Source organism: Macaca mulatta, chromosome 15 (genome assembly GCF_049350105.2).
Source record: "Macaca mulatta isolate MMU2019108-1 chromosome 15, T2T-MMU8v2.0, whole genome shotgun sequence".
Lineage (NCBI taxonomy): Eukaryota > Metazoa > Chordata > Mammalia > Primates > Cercopithecidae > Macaca > Macaca mulatta.
The window spans coordinates 98,860,376-98,882,702 of NC_133420.1; the positions used below are offsets into that span (position 1 = coordinate 98,860,376).

At 40.2% G+C, this 22,327-nt stretch overlaps 1 protein-coding gene across 12 annotated transcripts in view; it reads right to left on the bottom strand.

Annotated features, from left to right (window-relative positions):
• KANK1 (KN motif and ankyrin repeat domains 1) overlaps positions 1 to 22,327 on the bottom strand; it is a 240,993-nt gene that overhangs the window by 158,240 nt on the left and 60,426 nt on the right. Inside the window, exon 1 of one of the 12 annotated variants that reach the window (XM_028835208.2) lies at positions 2,717 to 2,842. The exons of the other annotated variants lie outside the window; for them this stretch is intronic. The gene's annotated coding sequence lies outside the window, so the exon portion shown is untranslated. Of the gene's footprint in view, positions 1 to 2,716; positions 2,843 to 22,327 lie in introns of those variants that run through there. 12 annotated transcript variants of the gene reach the window in all.

The following is a 22,327-nucleotide window of genomic DNA, read 5'->3' on the forward strand; positions in this document are numbered from 1 at the left end:
CCACAACAGATACTCTAAATGGTTTCCCTTTCTCAAATCTAAAACCCCAAACCTACCACTTTTACTCTCCAGAAATAAATACTTTCTTCTTTCTTTATTCAGGCCATAACCCGTCAGCCCTCTTAATGTTCCTTTCTATTTCAAATCACCTGTGTCTACCTGCTCCATCTCCTCCCTCCTTCCTGGCTCAGGGGTGGCATCCCTTCTGTCTCAAAGATGAAGCCCTCCACCCTGATCTATTCAGCCAGTCCTGTAGTCACAGAAGTCCTGGCCCCCTAAGTTTTCCCCTTTCTTTATGACTCCTTCCCCGCCCCCACCTCGCTCCCCACTGGGTACCTCCCTCTCTTTTAGTATATCTAAGTTTCCTTACCCCAACTCTGCTGCCTCCTCCCAGTGGCATCCTCTTTTGCTCCTTCTTTTCCAGCAAATCTCTAGACCTGGGCATCTACACCTGCACCTCCTTAGCTTATCATGATGTTAAGAAGCATCAAGAGTAAGTATTTACAGTCAGAAGGCCCAGAGTACACATTCAGCTCTGCCACTGACCATTTCCCACAACCTTCAGTGAGCAAGCCACTTAATCCTCCAAGTCAATTTCCTCCTCTGTAAGATGAGATTAATAACACCTGCTCCATCTCCTTCACAGCTGTGTTGTGAGGATCAAATGAGATAATGTGTGTGGAAGTGCACTGGCAGCTTAATATAAAGCACTTTAACATTCTAGTTATTCCTGTTATTACTCTATCCCTGACCTCTCAGCATCAACTGAGTCAGGCAAGGTAATTTGTGATCTTCAGGTTGGTCACAGTGTTAACGCTAACAATGCTTCAATGTCAGCTTTTTAGCTTAATTCATTCAAAAACAAGTACAACCGTGCGTTTTTTTAATCATATGGGCAGGGACTTCTGGAACACAATAGCAGTAAGCCAACAATTATTGAATACATACCAAAAGTCAGGCGCTGTTCTAAAGTACTTTACCAGAGAGTTTTATTACTATTTTCATTTTACTTACGGGGAAATTGAGGCAGAGCACAGTCATGATTTGAACCCAGGCATCTAACTCTAGAGTCTATACCCTATCCAATTCTGTTAGTGGCAAAGTGGGTGCCAGATAGAAATAAACCAGTCAGGAGATCATGACTACTACAGCATTAGAGGCAAGAGATAATATGGGTTAACAGGAATACCTAGAATGTTTTTTAAAAACACATACCTTTCTTTTTTCAAATAGCTAACTACCAATGCTGCTGAGAGCTGAAAGTTACCAGGTACTTCAATATACTGCTACTGAGAGTATAAACTGCTGTGACCTTTCGAGAAAACAGAGTACATCAACAGAGTAAATTAACAGAATACATCAAGACCTGAGTGCTACATTCTATCAGTGTTCAGCAATGCCACTTGTAGCAATTTATCCTAGGGAAATAATCACAGATGTGCATGACAGATGTTCACTGCAATGTTATTTCTAAAAGTAAATAACAAGAAACAATATAAATGTCTAATAAAAGGAGATGGGATAGAGAAACCATTACATTTCCATATATCTGAACACTATGCTGTCATTTAAAATGATGCTGCAGAAAAAAGGAATAGGCATTTTATTAAGGAAAAGAAGTATGTAAAAAAGCCCATTGATATGGGCTTTGGTATCTGATTGGTTAAGTTCTGAACTGGTGGGTTTACCAGCTATGTGAACATGGGCAAGTCATTTCCTTCCTTCCTTCCTTCCTTCCTTCCCTTCCTTCCTCTTTTTTTTTTTTTTTTTTTTTTTACCAAGTCTAGCTCTGTCACCCTGGCTAGAGTGCAGTGGTGTGATCTCAGCACAATGCAACCTCTGTCTCCCAGGTTCAAGTGATTCTCCTGCCTCAGCCTCTCTAGTAGCTGGGATTACAGGAGTGTGCCACCATGCCCAGCTAATTTTTGTATTTTTATTAGAGACAGGGTTTCGCCGTGTTGGCCAGGCTGGTCTCGAACTCCTGACCTCAAGTGATCTGCCTACCTTGACCTCCCAAAGTGCTGGCATTACAGGAGTGAGCCACTGTGCCTGGCTAATTTCTCTGAGCCTCAATTGTCCTGTGTATAAATGGGGATAATAAAAGTACTAACCCCAAGGGTTATGAGAATAAATTAATATATATAAAATGCTTGGTATTTAGCTTGTCACAGCACAAACATGCAATAAATGTTACTCAGGTTGCAAACATAGAGAAAGCTAACACAACACAAACACATATTCTAAAAACTTGGAAGATAATATAGTACAATTTTAACACTGATTATCTCTAGAAACAGTGTAACAGATTTTGATTTAAACTCTATTTTCTAGATTTTATTTATTGAATAAAATCAGCAACATATTAATATTTGAGTATCTCCATTTTTTCAAGTAGTCTTAATACTCCTTTTGATCTATTAAGTTTCCCTAGTATTATCCAGTCTATGCATATTGTGTTTATGAAAATGGGGTATTTAATTGATTTAACCTGAAGAGTAATACAATTCACTTTTACTCTTCAGAGTAAAACAGCTTGCTCATATTTCATCCTATAAAAGTCTTTTCCACAATCATACATTCGTAGATCAAGAGCAGTCTGAACAGATCAATGGAGCATAAAAGACTAGAGAATGGATTTATATCTCTAAAAAGCAAAGTTAAAGGAGACAAACATGACAACTTCATGATAGTTATAAAGAAAAAAATAATATGTTATCTTAATTATGTAAGGTCAGAAATTACTGCAATAAATATTTCAACTCCATGGACAATTTCCTAGTGTGATCAAAAGATGAAAGTAATTCACTAGTTCAGAAGTCCATCCAGTATAGTGACCATCATTCTGAAAGGAAAAAAAAATCTCTTTGAGGGAAATGTAATAGAACAATCCTCATTTTTAGGCTTGAGATCCACAGGAGAGAGGAATCAATTATTAGAGACAGCTATGCATTTTGGAAATCAAAGTACAGTTAAGCCACTTTCCTGCTGGGGGTGCAGGGGCAGGCCAGAATAAAAGGGAGCCTAAGATACCATGCAAAGAGCCCCTTTTGCTTTAGGTAAAGGCTAGCTATTTGCTCTTGTGACTCACCACCACTGCAAAGAAAAGTGCTGGATCCCTCACAGCTTTCCACCTTCTGTCCTGTTCTCCTCCTCCGTGTGTTTGGTAGTACATACATAAGAAGGCACACGTATACCTCTCTATTTTTATATATTTTTTTAACTCCGTCATACTTACTCAGACCACTCCATAACAAACACATGGCCTTTCTACTAAAACTGTTAACGGCAGTTCCCTGGGACTAAAACCTTGGAACTGTTTTCAAGTCATCCCTCTTATCGTTACCTTTCACTAACAGTCCACCACCACTTTTCCCCGAATGTCCAGCTGCTCTCTACCCCTTCTTTTTCACTCCTATCACACTGCTAAACCAAACTTCCTTGGCATACCCCATCTGTTTATAACAAGAGCCTCTAACTTGGCCCCTCTGCAGATCACAGCCTATCCACTCTCTTACAGAAAAATTGCTTTCATCCTATTTCTGTAACCTTGAACAGGATTGGGCCCATCCCTTTGACTGTAAAATGAAGAACTGGTCTCAACGTTCTCCATCCTCACTGTGCTTTGAAGTCAGATGTCACTGGACATGAATCCTGATCCAGCCACTCTGCAAAACTTAGACAAGTATGTCTGCTCACAATTCAGTCTTACAATGCATAAAATAAAACGGGAACTAGTACATCTACTCCAAAGGCTGCTGTAAAATAATAATGGGATCTTATGCCTTGCAGATCACACAGCAGGTACTGAACAATATTGGTTATTCCCATCCCACCTTACAGAATCCCACAAGCTTTGAAGTTCTCTGGTCTTATAACTTCCAAACTTAACATCTTCTTACATCTACATCCATAGTGATAATGATTTTCTCTTCCATCACATATAAACTCCTCTGTTGACCTTCAGTTCTTCCATTATCTATCACTACTTTATCTTCCTCTAACTTCCAATAAATGCCTTCTATTCAATCAGATTAGTCTGATCATTTTCCCAAGAACACACACTTACACCCTGCCTTTGTGCCCATCAGTTCCCCATAGACTTTTCTTATCCCCTCTGTCAAAGTCCAGTTTGAATCCAAAGCCGCCCAATGCCGACCTTGCAAATACTTTAAACCTCACACACTGCCTTAACATTACTGTCTACTCTTTCATGTTTACCGAGATGAGCTGTCCAGCTGACAAAGACTATTCCGATTATTCCAAGTTAAGCTTTTTACTTCAGTGTGGATTGTATTAGAGTTTTTACAATCTACATATTTTTTGGATCGGTTCTGTCAATGCTGTTTGAAATTCATAGGCCTTTGTGCCTTAAGGTAAGAGTCTTTTATTAATTCCATCATTTTTATTTGAGGCTCACACAAGGAGCTGGTTCCATTATCAATGGGTAGACCATTGGCAGACAATCTGACAGCTGTCTCATGAAGCCAGATAAGAGTTCTAAGTATGTCTAATGTCTGTCAGATTTTGTGACAAAGTGAATGTGTTCTAATTTCAAGTACCATTTTAAGACTAAACTCTCAATGGCAGCAAGGATGATGCATGGTGGGGAAAGATGACTGGTCACTAGAGTTTCACCTGATGATGATGGTTGAAGCTCCAGGGATAAATGAAGGTTCTAAGGGGAATCAGTAGAAGACACAGTGAAGGGTCAAGGGACATGGAAGACACTGAGTGGTTACAGAGGCAGGAGAGCAACTACAAGGGTGGAGAGGCACACAAGCCCAAAGAGAGTTGAGTAACACATCAAATGCTGCAGATGAGGACAAAATGTCACTGGGTTTAACAATTAGGAAGGCATGACCCCTTAAGGCAATTTTCAAAATGGCAGATACAGGATGCTGACTCAGGGCATTGAGGAGAAACTAGGAGGAAGGCAAACGGAAACAAGCAGAGACTGCCTGCCAAGAACTTTGGCTCTTAAGCCAAAAGGTTTGTGCTGGTCATTTTCTAACCTTGAACTTAACAGCTCAATGAAATACCCAAGCTCACTCTTCTTCCCTGCCAAGAACTTTGGCTCTCAAGCCAAAAGGTTTGTAGTGGTCATTTTCTAATCCTGAACTTAACAGCTCAACAAAATACCCAAGCTCACTCTTCTTCCCTTGCTTCTCACCTGTCCATGTGCAGAGATAACTGACAGTTGACTGCAAACCCTTCCCGCCTTTTTTCTTCCAACACCACCTTCACATGCCTGGTTTTGGTTCCCTAACAAATCTTACAGAACTATTCAACAGCTATATGTTATCAGGTCTCAAAAGCTAAGTTACATTCTTCTTCTGCTGTAGGTAAATGATAGTTACTTAACATAAAAGGAAAGACACCAAAATGTGTCAAATCAACAGAACAGAAGTCCAGGTTCGGATCAACTACCATATTACTATCTTTGGGTAACCTATGTAATTTATGCTGAATTATTAAAAAATAGTTTTTCTGCCTTCAAAATAGTGTTTTGTTCTTTACTGTTAAGTTTAGAAAAATCAAAGAAAAAAATAAAAATCATGAGGATAATTAGCACTTTGTTGAACCTCCTTCCACTTTGATATGTATGCATGACATATAATACACAATGTGTAAGTGCATGTAAGTTTCACTGAAAGTGAATCATATGGTATTACTGGTAACTTGTTTTTCCCACTTATTCTGATGGAAATTCTGTATCACTGAATAGTCTTGTATGCTTTCATTTTTAATGACTGCTCAATAATCCATTTTAATAAATTCCCTTGAAGTACTTAAGTCACCTCCAATTTTTGATTATATATTTAATGCTGAGAAAGATATCCTTCACTATACCATCAAGTATTTGCCTGGGATAAGGTCAAGGTCAAATGTATAGAAAATGTGAGGATCTGATATTGACAATTTGCCCTACACAATGTTTGACCCAGCGGCACATAACAATACCCACTCTTCCACACCCCCTCTAACACTGGGTCATGTTATTTTTTAAATTGTATTCTATAGATTTAATTTTAAAATTTTGATTAGCATATCTTTGGGGTTGAACACTTTGTACCTTTTTACACTCTTGTTCATGTTCTCTATTTTTCTACTAGTGTGTTCATCTTATTGATCTGGAATACCTTTTCGTATATCCAGGATATTAATTTCATATATCCAGATATTAATTAAGGATGTATAGATTGATATATTAATATATAATGGATTTTTACATTTATATATTAATATTAATCTATATATCCTGGATAATGGAGAGAAAATAGTGTATTTATTAAAACTTTTGCCTACAAGGAACAAAATCAACTCAAGCATATTAGAGCCAGAAAGGATCTTTATATAAGGATACTGAGGGATCCTTCACATAGAAGGATACTAATATATAAGCTTTGTCATGTGTGTATTACAATTCGTTTCCCCAGTGTATTTTATTTCTAAAATGGAAACATGACCACTAATCTATTTTGAAGATTCAAGAACATGCAAGTATTAAGTCATGAGTGGAATTAATCATCCTATAAACAAAAACAAAATTGCTGCTACTTAGGACTTAATAAGGTCCCATATTCTCTGTCCTTATGATGAACCTACTAGGCAGGCATTTCCATTCCTCTTTTACAGAGAAAATGTAACAGATATCCATAGATAGTAAAGTGATAGTTACATTTTAATTTTTACAAATAAGCTCTTTATTGATCCTAAAAAAGACTTGGTAACAGAATTAATCCCAGCTGTGTTTGTAGTAAAATTTCCTCCTTAGAAGTAATTCCAGGGACTACTCCCATTTGTCTGCCAGCCACAAACCCAGTTACTAGGTTCTGCAGCAACCATTCTTTTAAGTTTCTCTAAATTCTCTTCTTCCCCTTCCTCTATGACATCTTTACTATTAAGTGTCATTCTGATAGCAAGAAAAATATTTTTGGCAAGGAGCCAAGGCTACATTATCAGTCACTACAAGTTTAACCTGATGGCAGTTACTTTGCTAACATTATAAATACATTAAAGGGACTTCAGTGGCTTATACGTTAGTGACGTCTATAGTAACAGCATACATGCTTTTGTCAGGGGCGAAGCACACCGTGCTGTATAAATATTTTATGTACAGCCTGTACTGAAATTCTAGATTAAGAGGCATTCACAGAGCCTCTGTAATATGCTGGTTGCTCAAGACAGCATATTTTTATCACAATTGTGTGCAAGCTTTGCCATATTCTACAGAGATCTCCTTTATTTAATCATAGTTCCCCCAGCCCCAAGTGTTTTTATTTTTTAAATGCATTGGTTGTGCTATGGGCAAGGCAGCATCTAAAATAATGGCAAAAGTAACATAGCTGATCATTGAACTGGTTGTACTCAATTAGCCTGGCCACTGAGGATTCCGAGGGCAAAAGTGCACAGTGTGAGTGAGCCGGGTAGATGAGATTTTTGCAGGAATATTAACAGAGCTAGACTACCCGTTGCCAGAAAAGGGAAAAGGAAATACTTTTATTAGTTCACTGAAGACTTACAGAAAATGCTTAGGAATTTGAAGGCTACTCTTATGGAATAACAGGTTTCCAAATGGGTTTTGGAAACAGACAATAACAACAACAAGAAATACCTCAAATCCTCCTGCTAATTTGGGGCAGGTACAGCCACACCCACCCCCCCATACTCCCCTGCTCCCAAAAACCCCCAGCAAGTAGCCACGAGGAAGGGCAGCTGCCACCTCTACGTGGGGAACTGGCCAATAGGCGACTGTTGCTAGGTGACCACAGAGGAAGCAGTGTCTCTTGCACCACCTGGCGGCAGCCAGCATTTGAGCAGTTACCGACTCTGGGGCAGGGGGAGTTCTCAATGTTTTTCTCTCTGAAATTTCGTCACTCACAAGAGTCGAGGGCTCTGGCTTACCTGCTTCAGGGAGGTTGTGGTAGGGTTCCTTAAGGAGAAAAGCGGGTGAGAAGATAGAAATGTCTGCCACACTTAGGGGAGATCTTGGAAGTGAATGAGTGTGAAACTCTGAGTGGCAGATAGCCATACCTGCACTCTGGCTGCACCCTCAGGTGTGCAGCAACCCCAGGGGGATGGCTGGATGTGGACAAAGCATCCTCCCTAGCCTCAAATGCAGCCCAGAAGCAGTAGGGCCTGGTGTAAACGGATAACTTAGGAGGTCTTCCTGACATCATGACATTAGTAAAGCCTGGAACCTTGGCACAACTCTGGGAGAGTGATATGGGAAACAAATCCAAGAATAATCGAGATGAATCTTTCTGCTACCCAAAAGCAGTAGAAGGTTAAAGTCAAGATTAAGTCTATTTAGCAAACTGCAATATTCTCTGCACCTCTAGTTTGTGGACTAAGATTCATTCCCAATTCAAATTAACCCCTTAGTAAACAAGTACACTACTGAAGGAAGGGTTCATAGCTAGTAACCTATATATTTTTCTCAGTTCAACATCATTGACTCCCATCAGTGGATCAGAGATCAAAATGGTATTCAGAATAAAGGACCCTTTTAAAGCAGATTCACGAGAAGGCTCTTGTATCATGCAAGCATTTCACCAAGAACTTCCAGTCTTACTTGCCACCAATGCCATGTAAAGGGTCTGTTTAAGATAGGCATCACTGGAGACAGCAGATGCTGACAGCCATGAAGCCTCATGGGGTGGAGTCACTTTGGAAAATTCAGCACAATCCAGGACTGATTCACTGTCTGGCCTGAGGTTTTTCACGTCCAACCTCCAGATTTTCTTAGAGCCAAAGATGATTACTTTCCAAGTGTGGGGTTAATGAATAAACCCACAGCAACATGTCAATGGAATAACATAGGGAGAATGCTTTTGTTCCATCTATGCAAGCTACTCCCCTTTGGGGTCTTCTAACTGGGTCACAGGGTCAGAGGTAGACCTCCCATAGTGCCTCCCTGCACTCAATTACCTCCCCCACCATGGCTCACTGGACCACATAAAGACGTGAGACCTACGCTGAGCAAGATGCTCCTTCCCTAGGGCTTTAAAATTGGGGCTGAGGAGCTGCCAGGCAGGCTCCAGATGGAGCTGGATCTGTGTGTTGCATGCTGTGGATGACACAACAGAGCTGGAATGCAGAAAGGTGAGGATGGAGCTGAGAGAAGCAGGGACAACACACGGAGACAGAGTTCTTCAACTTCCTTGGGCTTTTCTATTTTTGATTCTAGGTTTTCTCTGAGGATCTGGATTTTGGGGAGGACTTTGGTATCCTGATAACATCTTCCCCAAGTTTGTTTTGTTCCTGGAAGCCAAAGATTCCCAGTTGAATACCATCCTTTTCCCATTACCAAGCTAATACCCAGCTGTGCTAGGGGAGCCCACACTGGGGGCAGAGGGAAGCAGACCCAGGGTGGGTGGGTCGGGGAAGTCTACATGGAGGGCACCAGTCCTCAACTGAATACCTTCCCAGTTACTAGACCTCCCATCCCTGCAGCTTCAGTGTGCCTTCCCTGCCACACTGTGCCTCACTGAACCTGATTTTTCTAGGCTTGCAGGCGGAATACTCTGCTTCAGCTGGCATTTTTTGTCTGTGTGTTCAAACATGCATATAGTCAAGTTTTCCTATTTTCAGCTGCAGACATTTTATTAAGTCAAGATATAACAGTGAAATTCCTAGAGTTATGAGGGTGCTCTGCCCTCCATCCCCTGCTCAGGGATAAGCTCGTCACCTTCGAGATGGAATTTTTAGCATGGCTTGAGCCTACATTTCAAATAAAAGTTAACTATTACACAGAGGTGGGTGAAAATGATTATCTAGAGTAATATCAGTTTTCTGACAGAACTGGTAGGATCTGGAATAATTTCTCCCATAAACATCCAAGTACAATTTCTCGAGGGTAAAGAAGAGTCCAACTTAGTAATGGGCATTTTATTTTCAATTGTCACGCTTGATTTTTTTCTAAAACTTGCACTGATGCTATAACAATGCATAAATCTAGCTGTTTACACATGTATTTTCAAAAATCAACATTGAGATATACTCCTAAACTATGATGATGTCCCAGGGGAAAACAATTAGAATAGATACAGTTTTTAAGATTTTTGTATAGAGGGCTGCACCACCCCACATACACAGAAAAAGGCTTTTTCTTTCAGGATTAATAAGAAATGAAACATTTAATTGTCTGTGGTCCATGTAAACAATGTTGCTAATATATATCATTTTTACCCTCCATGGCTTGGCAAAGGCAAACACACACACACACACACACACACACACTTGAAAGATAAAAATAGACTCAAGAATCCAAATCATACTTCCTTACTTGATATCTAGATATATAAAGCAAGAAAGAATGTTTCCTACTTTGTTTGAAGCAAAGAAAACAAAAAGTGAATGCTTTTACTGATTTATTTCTGGGGTGATACAACGAGAAAGCAGTTTTCTGAGGGATCCTCATTTGGCTCAGTTCTGCCCTTTAAACCATAAGCCAGTATGGCCAGTTCCATAACCTCTGGTGTTTTTCTCTTCTCTCTCAGTTCTTGTGGAGGAAGTGACCACATCTAAGGGTGACCTGGTTACAAGGTAGGAGGAGGCCTCCTAGCTGGGCTCTGAGTGAGGGAATGATGTGTGCACAGGTAATGATAAGCAACTAGCACTCTTTCGGGCTTTGCAGGATGCCATCGTGAGCTTCAGGGTGCTCCTATCCCCAGAGTTTACAGGTGAAAGAGCTTTACTTTCCCAGAAAATTATAATAAAAAGTACAATTTCAAAATCCTACTTCTCATGTGTAAAGCCAGTGGTTCTCAAATGTTAGCATAAATCAAAATCACCTGCAGGGCTTGTTGAACCATAAATTCCTGGGCTCTACCCTCAGAATTTCTGATCCAAGAGGTTTGGGGTGGAACCTGAGAATGTGCACTTCTACCAAGTTTCCAAGTGATGCTGTTTCTGGTCAAGGGACATTTTGAGAATCAATGCCTTAAACAAAGAAGTTTGAAGGGTGGGCATAAACTATCTGGGAGATGATACTGAGAGGTGAAGCCGGCTGGGCTTCTGGGTCCAGTCGGGACTTGGAGAACTTTTCTGTCTAGCTAAAGGACTGTAAACACACCAATTAGCGCTCTGTGGCTAGCGAAAGGTTTGTAAGTACACCAATCAGCACTCTAAAAACGCACCAATCAGTGCTCTGTGTCTAGCTAAAGGTTTCTAAATGCACCAATCAGCGCTCTGTGTCTAGCTAAAGGTTTGTAAGCACACCAATCAGTACTCTAAAAACACACCAATCAGCGCTCTGTGTCTAGCTAAAGGATTGTAAATGCACCAATCAGCACTCTGTGTCTAGCTACAGATTTGTAAACGCACCAATCAGCACTTTGTAAAAACGGACCAATCAGCAGGATGTGGGCGGGGTCAAATAAGGAAATAAAATTTGGCCAACCAAGCCAGCAGCGGCAACTCGCTCGGTCCCCTTCCACGCTGTGGAAGCTTTGTTGTTCTTTAGCTCTTTACAATAAATTGTGCTGTTGCTCACTCTTTGGGTCTGCACTACCTTCACGAGCTGTAACACTCACTGCAAAGGTCTGTGGTTTCACTCCTGAAGTCAGCGAGACCATGAACCCACTGGAAGGAAGAAACTGGACACATCTGAACATCTGAAGGCACAAACTCCGGACACACCATCTTTAAGAACTGTAACTCACCACGAGGGTCCGCGACTTCATTCTTGAAGTCAGCGAGACCAAGAACCCACCAGAAGGAACCAATTCCGGACATAATACAAGCTTTCTGTTAATAGTATGGGAGTCTAACAGTTATTTATCATGCACCAGGTACATGGTATGTACAGGGAATGTCACGGTTTGCAAAAAAGACAAGGTCCCTCCTCCTCCTCTCCCACAAACCTGAAATAAAATTACTGTTCCAGGAAGAAGCACCAACTTCAGAATGAAGCTTTCTGTATCTCCAACACAAACTGCATGCCCCATGAGGAAATGTACAGTCCCCCTAAACGAAACAATGTCAAGTCTCCTTGATTGCCAGTGGAAGAATTGAAGCAAATGTCTGAGCCTGCTCTCAAGAATGAGATTACAACTAGAAAATGATGATGCACCCAAAAGATATAAGGAGCACACTATGACAAGCACATGATTGGCATGAGGGCTAAATGCAGGGGACCTGTGGGAAAGACAGACACAGTGCCTGGCAGAGCACAGGCAGCTCAAATATTGGTTCCTCTTCTGCTTTCTTACCTATCTGTACATTACAAGGGAGGCCCAATAAGGGTTGTCTATGCTGGGCCTTCAAGGAGGCTACCAGCTGCTTCTTACCTTGTATATACTCAGGACCCAAGGTTAAGTTATCTCAGCAGCCCCAAGCATTTAAACTCATAAAATTATAAAAGGATGGTATGAAGCTAGTGGTACTGAAACTTTATCATGCATCAGAAGGATCTGGAGGGCTTTTTGAAAACACAGATTCCTAGACTCACACCTTCAGAGCGAGTAGTAGGTCTGGTAGGTTCCAAGAATTTAAAATTTCTAGTAAGTTTCCAGATGATGTGAATGACGCTGGTCCATAGACCATACTTTGGGAATCATTCATTAAACTTACTGTTTTTTGTTTTGAGATGCAGTCGCACTCTTGCCTAGGCTGCAGTCCAGTGGCACAATCTCAGCTCACTGCAACCTCCATCTACTGGGTTCAAGCGATCTTCCTGCCTCAGCCTCTCAAGTGGCTGGGATTACAGGCATGCACCACCACATCTGACTAATTTTTGTATTTTTAATAGAGACAGGGTTTCACCACGTTGGCCAGGCTGGTCTTGAACTCCTGACCTCAAGTGATCGGCCCATCTTGGCCTCCCAAAGTGCTGGGATTACAGGCACGAGCCACTGTGCCCGGCTAAGCTTATTGTTTAAGCCATTCCTTCCTTGCTATTAACTAGAACACTATCTCTGTAATTAATTTTTTTTGAGACAGAGTCCTGCTCTGTTGCCCAGGATGGAGTGCAGTCTACATGATCATGGCTAACTGCAGACTCAACCTCCCAGGCTCAAGCAATCCTCCCACCTCAGTCTCCTGAGTAGCTGGCACACAGGTGTTCATCACTGTTCCTGGCTTTTTTTTTTTTTTTTTCTGTAGAGACAGGGTCTTGCTATGTTGCCAGCTGGTCTCAAACTTCTGGGCTCAAGTGATTCTCCCACCTCAGTCTCCCAAAGTGCTGGAATTATAGGCAAGAGCCACTGTGCCTGGCCTCTGTAATCTATCATATAAAACAGAAGTCTCATATAAAGTACTAAGAATGGTGGCTTTTATCACCAACTGTGTGACTTACCTCAGGCAAATACCGCACTAACTTTCTCTGTGCTTTAACTTTCCAGATATAAGTGGAGCTTACCTCCAAATTATATAAATCTCACTGAAGGTTATTACTATGCAGTTTTAAGGACATTACCAAGTATCAGCTGCTGCCTTATCTTCTAGAATATTGTTCACTGCTTTAACTGAAATACATCAGAACATTTAAGACAAGTACCCTAGACCCCTCATATGCCAAGCACGATGGGAGAAGCCCAGGAGCTTTTCCTGTTTTTGTTTTTTGAAACATAAAGCCTAGCAAATGTTAGCCTTCTCAAAAATCAGAATAATCTGAGAAGATGCTTTTGATATAAAATGACTTCAAGTTTAACTGTGGGCATAAAGACAAGGCAAATACAAGTTTCAACTTAAAAAATATAGGCCAGGCACAGTGGCTCACGCCTGTAATCCCAGCACTTTGGGAGGCTAAGGTGGGTGGATCACAAGGTCAGGAGATCGAGACTATCCTGGCTAACACAGTGAAACCCCATCTCTACTAAAAATAGAAAAAAACTAGCCGGGCGTGGTGGTGGGCCCCTGTAGTCCCAGCTACTCAGGAGGCTGAGGCGGGAAAATGGCGTAAGCCCGGGATCGCGCCACTGCACTCCAGCCTGGGCGACAGAGCAAGACTCCGTCTCAAAAAAAAAAAACCTCTCTCTCTCTCTCTCTCTCTCTCTCTATATATATATATGTATGTATGTATGTATGTATATACACATACACTTAAAAAGAGAAAAAATATTTTCTTTTTTTTTTTTTTTTTTGAGACAGAATCTTACTCTGTCACCTAAGCTGGAGTGCAGTGGTGCGATCTTGGCTCACTGCAACCTCCGCCCCTCAGGGTCAAGCGATTCTCCTGCCTCAACCTCCCGGGTAGCTGGGACCACAGGCACGTACTACCATGCCTGGCTAATTTTTGTATTTTTAGTAGAGATGGGGTTTCATCATGTTAGCCAGGCTGGTCTCAAACTCCTCACCTCAGGTGATCCACCCGCCTCAGCCTCCCAAAGTGCTAGGATTATAGGCATGAGCCACCACGCCCGGCTAAGAAAGAATATTTACAATCATTACAAATAAAAAGGTTTCCTCCCTGTTGAGAACAGAGTGGTACAGCTACTCATTTCAACATTAACAATCACATAAATGACATACTTCAATCTAAGGTAGAAAAGCAGGAAGTGAGGCTCGTTTTCCCAGAGCACCCCAGTCAACTAGGTCAAGCATTAAAATACACCAAGGAAATGTTCTCTCCAGCCTCATTCATTATCAGAGTGCAGACTGGTATTTCAGTAAAGACCACTGGGACCCTGCCCACTCAACATCCTCATGATCTTTAGCCTTTATAGAATGTTACAGGTGCAGAGCTTCGGCCCCCTTTCCTAAGGGAGGAGTGGGTATGAGCTGGGCCTTTCAAACATGTCCAGCCAGAGAACAAAGGCCACATGATGCTAGTGATGCATCAGTGATTTCTATTTCTACAGGACAAGACTCCTTCCACTATAATAAAGACAAATCCAGGTTGCCCTGGCAAACTTTTTGGAAGCACAGAGCTGCGGTGGATGGGCACAGCCCATTAATCTCCTCCTTGGCTCCTCCAAGCAACTCTCAGCTTTCTACTCTAAACCTCTAATTAAAGCTAAATGCAATTACAAAACAAAAAGTGCACTGTTAATCTATAGTCCACCCAGTTTAACAAAAAACCTTTCTAAAGTGTATATGAATCTTGTAAATGTAGGGAAATTGACCTTCTGACATCAGTCACTCTCACCACAATGAAATAATTCCTGTCTTTTCACTCAGGATTTTTAAAGCAAATAATCAATCAATGGGTGAGGGTGGGGGTGGGACTGCTGAGCTAGAAAATATCAACCATTTTAACATTTTCTTTAAAATAAAAATAAAATGCCTGCGACTTACTTAATCCCTGCTATCCTCACCACCTTTTCTCGCTGATAATGGCTTATGAAATTCTGGCTTTAAAATAAAATCCTCGGCTGGGCGCGGTGGCTCACGCCTGTAATCCCAGCACTTTGGGAGGCTGAGGCAGGTGGATCATGAGGTCAGGAGATCGAGACCATCCTGGCTAACATGGTGAAACCCCATCTCTACTAAAAAATAGAAACAATTAGCTGGGCGTGGTGGCGGGCGCCTGTAGTCCCAGCTACTAGGGAGGCTGAAGCAGGAGAATGGCGTGAACCCGGGAGGCGGAGCTTGCAGTGACCTGAGATGGCGCCACTGCACTCCAGCCTGGGTGACAGAGCGAGACTCCATCTTTAAAAAAAAAAAAAAAAAATAATAATAATAATAAATCCTCATTTTTATTTATTAGATAAGTTTAGTGACTGGTAAGGCAACAACTTTATTCCTCTAGGTCCTCCACATTTACAAATTATACTTTATTCTCTGATAATAGACTGTCCTTTGGTAATGACATTAACTCATGTAGCACTTGACTAATTGCAGCAGCATATCAGCATCATGAATACTCAGAGTCGGACTCTCTTCCATATCTGCCAGTAACTACAATTTACACCAGCTCAAATATTTTCTCACAAAGCATGCCAGAAGAAAAGAGAACTTTTGGTTAAACCTCAACCTTATTGTATTAGTACATACATTGTGATAATAGTAATGAGATTGCAAAGTATGAAAAGGAAAGTCCTAAAGAGATCACTGGATCCAATCTTACCTTTTTCTAGCCCCAAAAGAAATTTTATTTCAGAAGTTTTTAATATAAAGATGGAAATGTGTAAAGACCGTTATGCCAGAAACAGCGATGTTTTAACTCATGAGTTAAAAATGGAAAGTCAGTGTTTTCCCTCCACTAATACATCTCTAACTTATAGTTGTAATAAACAGTGATTAGAAATATACTTTTTTTTTTAACTCATGAGTTAAAACATGTTCTGATGCAAAGAATGCACTGACATTAGAAATTTCTGCTTAACGCACGTGTATTCAAAAAAGCAAAAGTAGGGCTGGACATGGTGGCTTATGTCCATACTGTAATCCCAGTGCTTTGGGAGGCCACGGCAGGAGGATTGCTTGAGGCCAGGAATTCAAGACCAGCCTGGGCAACATATCGAGACCGTCTCTACAAAAAATAATTTTTTAATAGCCGGGTATGTCAGCACAAGCAAGTAGTCCTAGCTACTCAGGAGGCTTAGGCATGAGGATGCCTTGAGCCCAGGAGTTTAAGGCTGTAGTGAGCTACAATTTCTCCACTGCACTCAAGCCTGGAAAATGAGCAAGGCCCTGTCTCTTAAAAAAAAAAAAAAAAAAAAAAAAGTATATTTCTAATCACTGTTTATTACAACCGTAAGTTAGAGATGTATTAGTGGAGGGAAAACACTGGCTTTCCATTTTTATTTTGTTTTAAACTGAAATGCACTAAAAAAGGAAAATAAGCATTTCCTACCAGCAACCTCCAAAGTTGGATGGCAGAAAAAGACGCCCAACCACAACGTTCCAAGTCGTTCTGCACCTCGACCCACAAGTAACCTGGGAATACTATCACTTGGTGACCTTGGGACTTGATTTATGAGACATAAAGCTAAAGTACAAACTCAGAGTCCTTACCAAATAGGTAAGAATTTTCCTATAAACCCATGTTTTTCTCTCTCTGAATAATCTATGTGCCGCCTTGTAAACAAAATGAATTGCCTTTAACTTTTCTGATAAATGACGGAATATACCTTGCTCCACATGTCTGTTTCTCAGCTGAGACTCTATAGTCCAACTGTATTTCAGGCATTCATTCAAAAACGCCAAATTGTTAAGTCTCTAAATGTAAATTTATATAAGATTAAAAAGTGCCTAGGAATGAGACAGTTATCTTAGTCATGTTTTTCTTTTTAAAAAATGTATTCTCTTTTTTAAATATTTTTTTATTTAGAAGTGAAGCATAGCTATTTCCTTGCCTACTACAAAGAAAAAGTAATCTACCTTGTTAAATAACATGTGACCTCCTTGGCTAAATCTTAACAAGCAATACATTCCTGACTAAGGCTTTTTATTTTATTTTTCCAGTGTAGGTGTTCAGAATTTTCATTAAAAAGGGCTCTAACACTGGAACAAATCCATTAACCCATGTTGCCAAAGGAACACTCTGTAACTTCTGCATTATCATACCCTCTAGCAATTGTCAACAGTCTCTCTGGCAAAGGCTTCCTCTGGTTTATACATAACGGTATCAAGTATCTCTGTTTGCCTTGGTAACAATGCCTTTTCTTGTAGAGAAGACATATGACACCACCATGTCACACAAAACACCCCACAGTGAAGCAGTTTTGGATGGAGCGCTGGAACCATCAAGCGGCTAGGTCCCCAAGGAGATGGGCACTCTCTCATACCTCAACGGAGGTGCAAACTGGTCCCATTTTTACAAGAAATCAATTTGACAAAATGCATCAAGGGTCTTTAGAGTGGTTAGTTTTTTAAAAAATATATGTTTGTAACTCCTGACCCAAACATTTCACCTCTAATAATATACAGTAAGAAAATAATGTTCAAAAAAATTCCACACTTCAGCACAAATATATTCACTGGCCATTATAATAGCAAAAAGTCAAAAACTTACATTATTATTAAAATAGTATGCAGAGATTAAGCATGTTTAGAAAGTCTCATGAAAAACTAAGCCAAGGGGTCTTAAAACAACTTTACTAAATTCACATGAAAAGCAACATAATTTAGTCACTAATTAGCATGCATATTTCCTAAAAACTTACAAAAACTACAAATTTTCAAAGGCTTGGTATATATGACAATTAGTGTAAGTTACTGGAGGCAAGTGGTGTTAAAAAGGAAAATAAGTCTCCAATGCTCAGTTTCCATAATAGAATGAAGCAGCATGCACTCACATTTTATCAACAGCATTTAGAAAATTATTTCTGCCTTTTATGTTGATGAAAGATCCTCTAACAGATTAACTTTCTGGTAAGAGCACCCCAGAGACAGGGTCTAGGTCACAGATTAGGCTTCTAGGGACCTGTGTCTAGATTTCTATTTATACGGCACGCTGTATACCCAGCTGGGCCCACTGGACAACAGTGCAGCCATCAGTGCAACTGCCAGCAAATGTCTCTCTTATCTCAACACTGTTAACTATGCTCAAAAAGCAAGTCAAGGCTTTATACTCAGGGCAGGCTAAGGACATCAAATTTTCATTGTAATGAAAACACAGCTATAGATTTAAAATTTTAAGTCTACATTATCTCCACAAAAACGTTTTGTCCCCAAATGTACACACACAATCATACTAGGCCAAAGAAAAATACATTTTGCAAAGTAGCAATGAAAGACCACTCTCCAAGCACAGATTAAAACAAAGCCATCACAGAAATAACAGACATTTAAACAAACAAAAAACCAATACATGGAGAAAAAAACTATTCTATTCTCCTAAATGTTTTAAAAAACATAAATCCTAATATGAGACTGTGTTGAAAGTAACGAAAAGGCCTGGGGTGGGGAAGGTGTATAATGAATGAAAACAGAAACCCTACAACATATCAAATGTTATGGAATCTGATGCAGGTTGAGAACAAAGAAAAATGTAAGCCCTACATAATTAACATAAGTGAACTACATATTGAAATGAGAAAAAAAAAAACCCCAAACTGTTTGAAAAATGATTACAAATATTTCACTAATAATGAATGCATTAATAGAAAAATCAGAAGTGATAAATTCAAAAGCTTCCTTGAAAAGCCAACCAGAGAAGTAAATTTCTTGTAAGTCTAGATGAAAGAAAAGTGAACACAATTAGAATAAATGTATTATCAGTCAATTTTCTGTTGCTTATAACAGAATACCTGAAACTGGATAATTTATACAGAAAAGGTATTTATTTCTTACAGGTACGAAGGCTGAGAAGTCCGAACTCTAGGGCTGCATCTGGTGAGGGCCTTCTTGCGGGTGAGGACTTGGCAGTCTCGAGGCAGCACAGAGAATCACACGGTAAGAGGGCCGAGTGTGCTAGCTCAGGTCCCCTCCTCTTCTTAAAAGCCACCAGTCTCACTCCCGTGATAACCCATTAATCCATTAATCCATGAATGGATTAATCCATTCATGAGGGCAGAGCCACCTCTTAAAGGCCCCACCTCTCAACATTGCCACATTGGGGATTAAGTTTCAACATGAGATTCATATGAGACATTGAAACCTTAGCAAGCACTATAACGTACTGAGGGACCATAAATAGGAGAATGACGAACATACAGAGATAGGAAGCTATGCTTTTTGAGACAAAGTTGATAAAACAGAGGGGAGGCAGGAAGAAAGGAAGGCAGGTGGGCAGGACTGGGTCAGGCAGCTGGATACAGTAGTGTGTCAGGCAGATACTGAGAAGATACCTCTGCACTAACAGCCTTCCACTGCCCCACAGTGGAGCTGGTCTCTAGATAAAGCTCTACAGCTGGGTAGAAGAGCACCAGAGCCATCCATCCCTCCCCAGGAGCTCTGTCTACAGTGAGCTATGTACTCAAACATACCCTGATGAGTATGGAAATCGATCCCATTTTTAAAAGACATCAATTTGGCAAAATGTATTAAGGGTTCTTTAAGTGATCATGATCTTTCAAAATGTGACTTCTGACCTGTAATTTTGCTTCTAATAATACACATACTAAGGAAATAATGTTTTTAAAAAATCAACCTTGGCCAGGCATGGTGGCTCATGCCTGTAATCCCAGTGCTTTGGGAGGTTAAGGTGGGAGGCCAGGAGTTCGAGATCAGCCTGGGCAACATACTGAGATCCTGTCTCTACAAAAAAATTTTTAAAAATTAGGCAGGCATGGTGATGCACACCTGTAGTCCTTGCTATTCAGCAGGCTGAGGCAGGATGATAGCTTGAGCCCAGGAGTTTGAGGTTAAAGCATGCCATGATTGCACCACTGCACTCCAACCTGGGCAACAGAGTGACAATCATGCCACTGCACTCCAGCCTGGGCCATGGAGCAAGTCTCTGCCTCTATGGGAGAGAGAGAGAAAAAAAACCCACAGACTTACACATAAATACATTCACTGCCTCACTATTGTAAAACAAAAATTTCAGAAACGTAATAATTATTAAATTATGATACAGATCTTAAACATGTTTAGGAAGATGAAGGAAACGCTTACTTTATAAAGTTAGGTTGAAAACTGGGTATGATGTTGAAGATTTTAAACAAAAATACAAAAATGAATGGAAGGGAATATATCAACATTTGAACATTTTTGCCTTTGGTGTAAAAAATCTTGAGAGGTTGATTTTTAACATGCATTATAGATAAGATTACAACCATATCATTAAGATAAATGTAAACTACTCTCACACAGGATCACTCTCTACCTTATACCTGACTCATCTGTGACTTTAGTCAAATTAACTTTTAAGCTTTGTTTTCTTCTCTGTAAAATGAAGGTAATCATAGTTACCCAATATGGGTGCAGAGAAAAAAAATAAAACCAAGAATGCCAAGTGCTGAACTTTGGCACTCTCTCTCTTTGGAAGACTGTAAGCTTTGTCCATGCTGATGACTTTGGAGCCAGTTTTAAAAATTAACTCTAAATTCAATACCACTGCGCCTCTTAAAGTTATAAAACATCCGCAACCTTCTATACTGCAAGAATGTACTCAAATGAGAAAGTCTAATTCTGATAAGCTCGGGCATCTCCCAAGGTAACCAATAAATTTTAAAATGGGCCAACACTGCGTCAAAGTTCCATGAGGAAGGGACTTATCAAGAAGTGCTGCCTTTCAGAGGAAAACATTCTCATGGATGACTAGGTTTCACATTTCCAAACACGTTTCATTTATATGGCACATTCAAACTAAGAAATGCTGCAAAAGTTCTCTCTGCTGGCTCCAATCAACGTAGAAGGGACTTAGAAGAGGGAAGTGAAACTGCTTTTGCAAAACTGTGACAGTAAGAGATATCTGACCCTTGCTTCTAACCTCCAAACTGTGCTTGGTCATTCCTGGGCATGGGCAAGGCTAACTTCGGGGAAAATTTAGTTTATAATTTAACTTTAAAGCAAGAATGAGAATAGCACTTTCTAAAACAAAATCAATTTTGTAAAAGTAATGAAACAACACAAGGTTAGGATTATCAGAAGGGCCTGAATTCTGCTAAGATGTAGGCATAGAAGGCAACTCTAAGCAAAAAGAACAAAGCTGTAGGCATTACACTACCCAACTTCAAACTACACTACAGGGCTACAATAACCAAAACAGCATGGTACTGGTACAAAACCAGACACACAGATCAAGGGAACAGACTACAGAACCCAAAAATAAGGCCACATACCTACAACTATCTGATCTTTGACAAACCTGACAAAAACAAGCAATGGGAAAAGGACTCCCTATTGAATAAATGGTGCTGGGATAACTGGCTAGCCAGGTGCAGAAAATTCAACCTAGACCCCTTCGTTACATCATATACAAAAATCAGCTCAAGATGGATTAAAAACTTAAATGTCAAACTCAAAAACTTGGAAGATAACCTAAGCAATACCATTCTGGACACAGGAATGGGCGAAGATTTCATGATGAACACGTCAAAAGCAATTGCAACCAAAGCAAAAATTGACAAATGGGATCTAATTAAACTAAAAGGCTTCTGCACAGCAAAAGAAACTATCATCAAAGTAAACAGACAACCTACAGAATGGGAGAATATTTTTGCAAACTATCCATCTGACAAAAGTCTAATATCCAGCACCTACAAGGAACTTAAATTTGTAAGAAAAAAAAAAAAAAAACAACTCCATTAAAAAGTAGGCAAAGGCATGAACAGACACCTTTCAAAAGAATACACAAATGCGGCCAACAAGTATGTGGAAAAAAAGTTCAACATCACTGATCATTAGAGAAATGCAAATAAAGACCACAAAGAGATAACATCTCACACCTGTCAGAATGGCTATTATCAAGAAGTCAAAAAATAACAGGTGCTGGTGAGGTTGCAGAGAAAAAGGAACATTTACACACTATTGGTGGAAGTATAAATTAGTT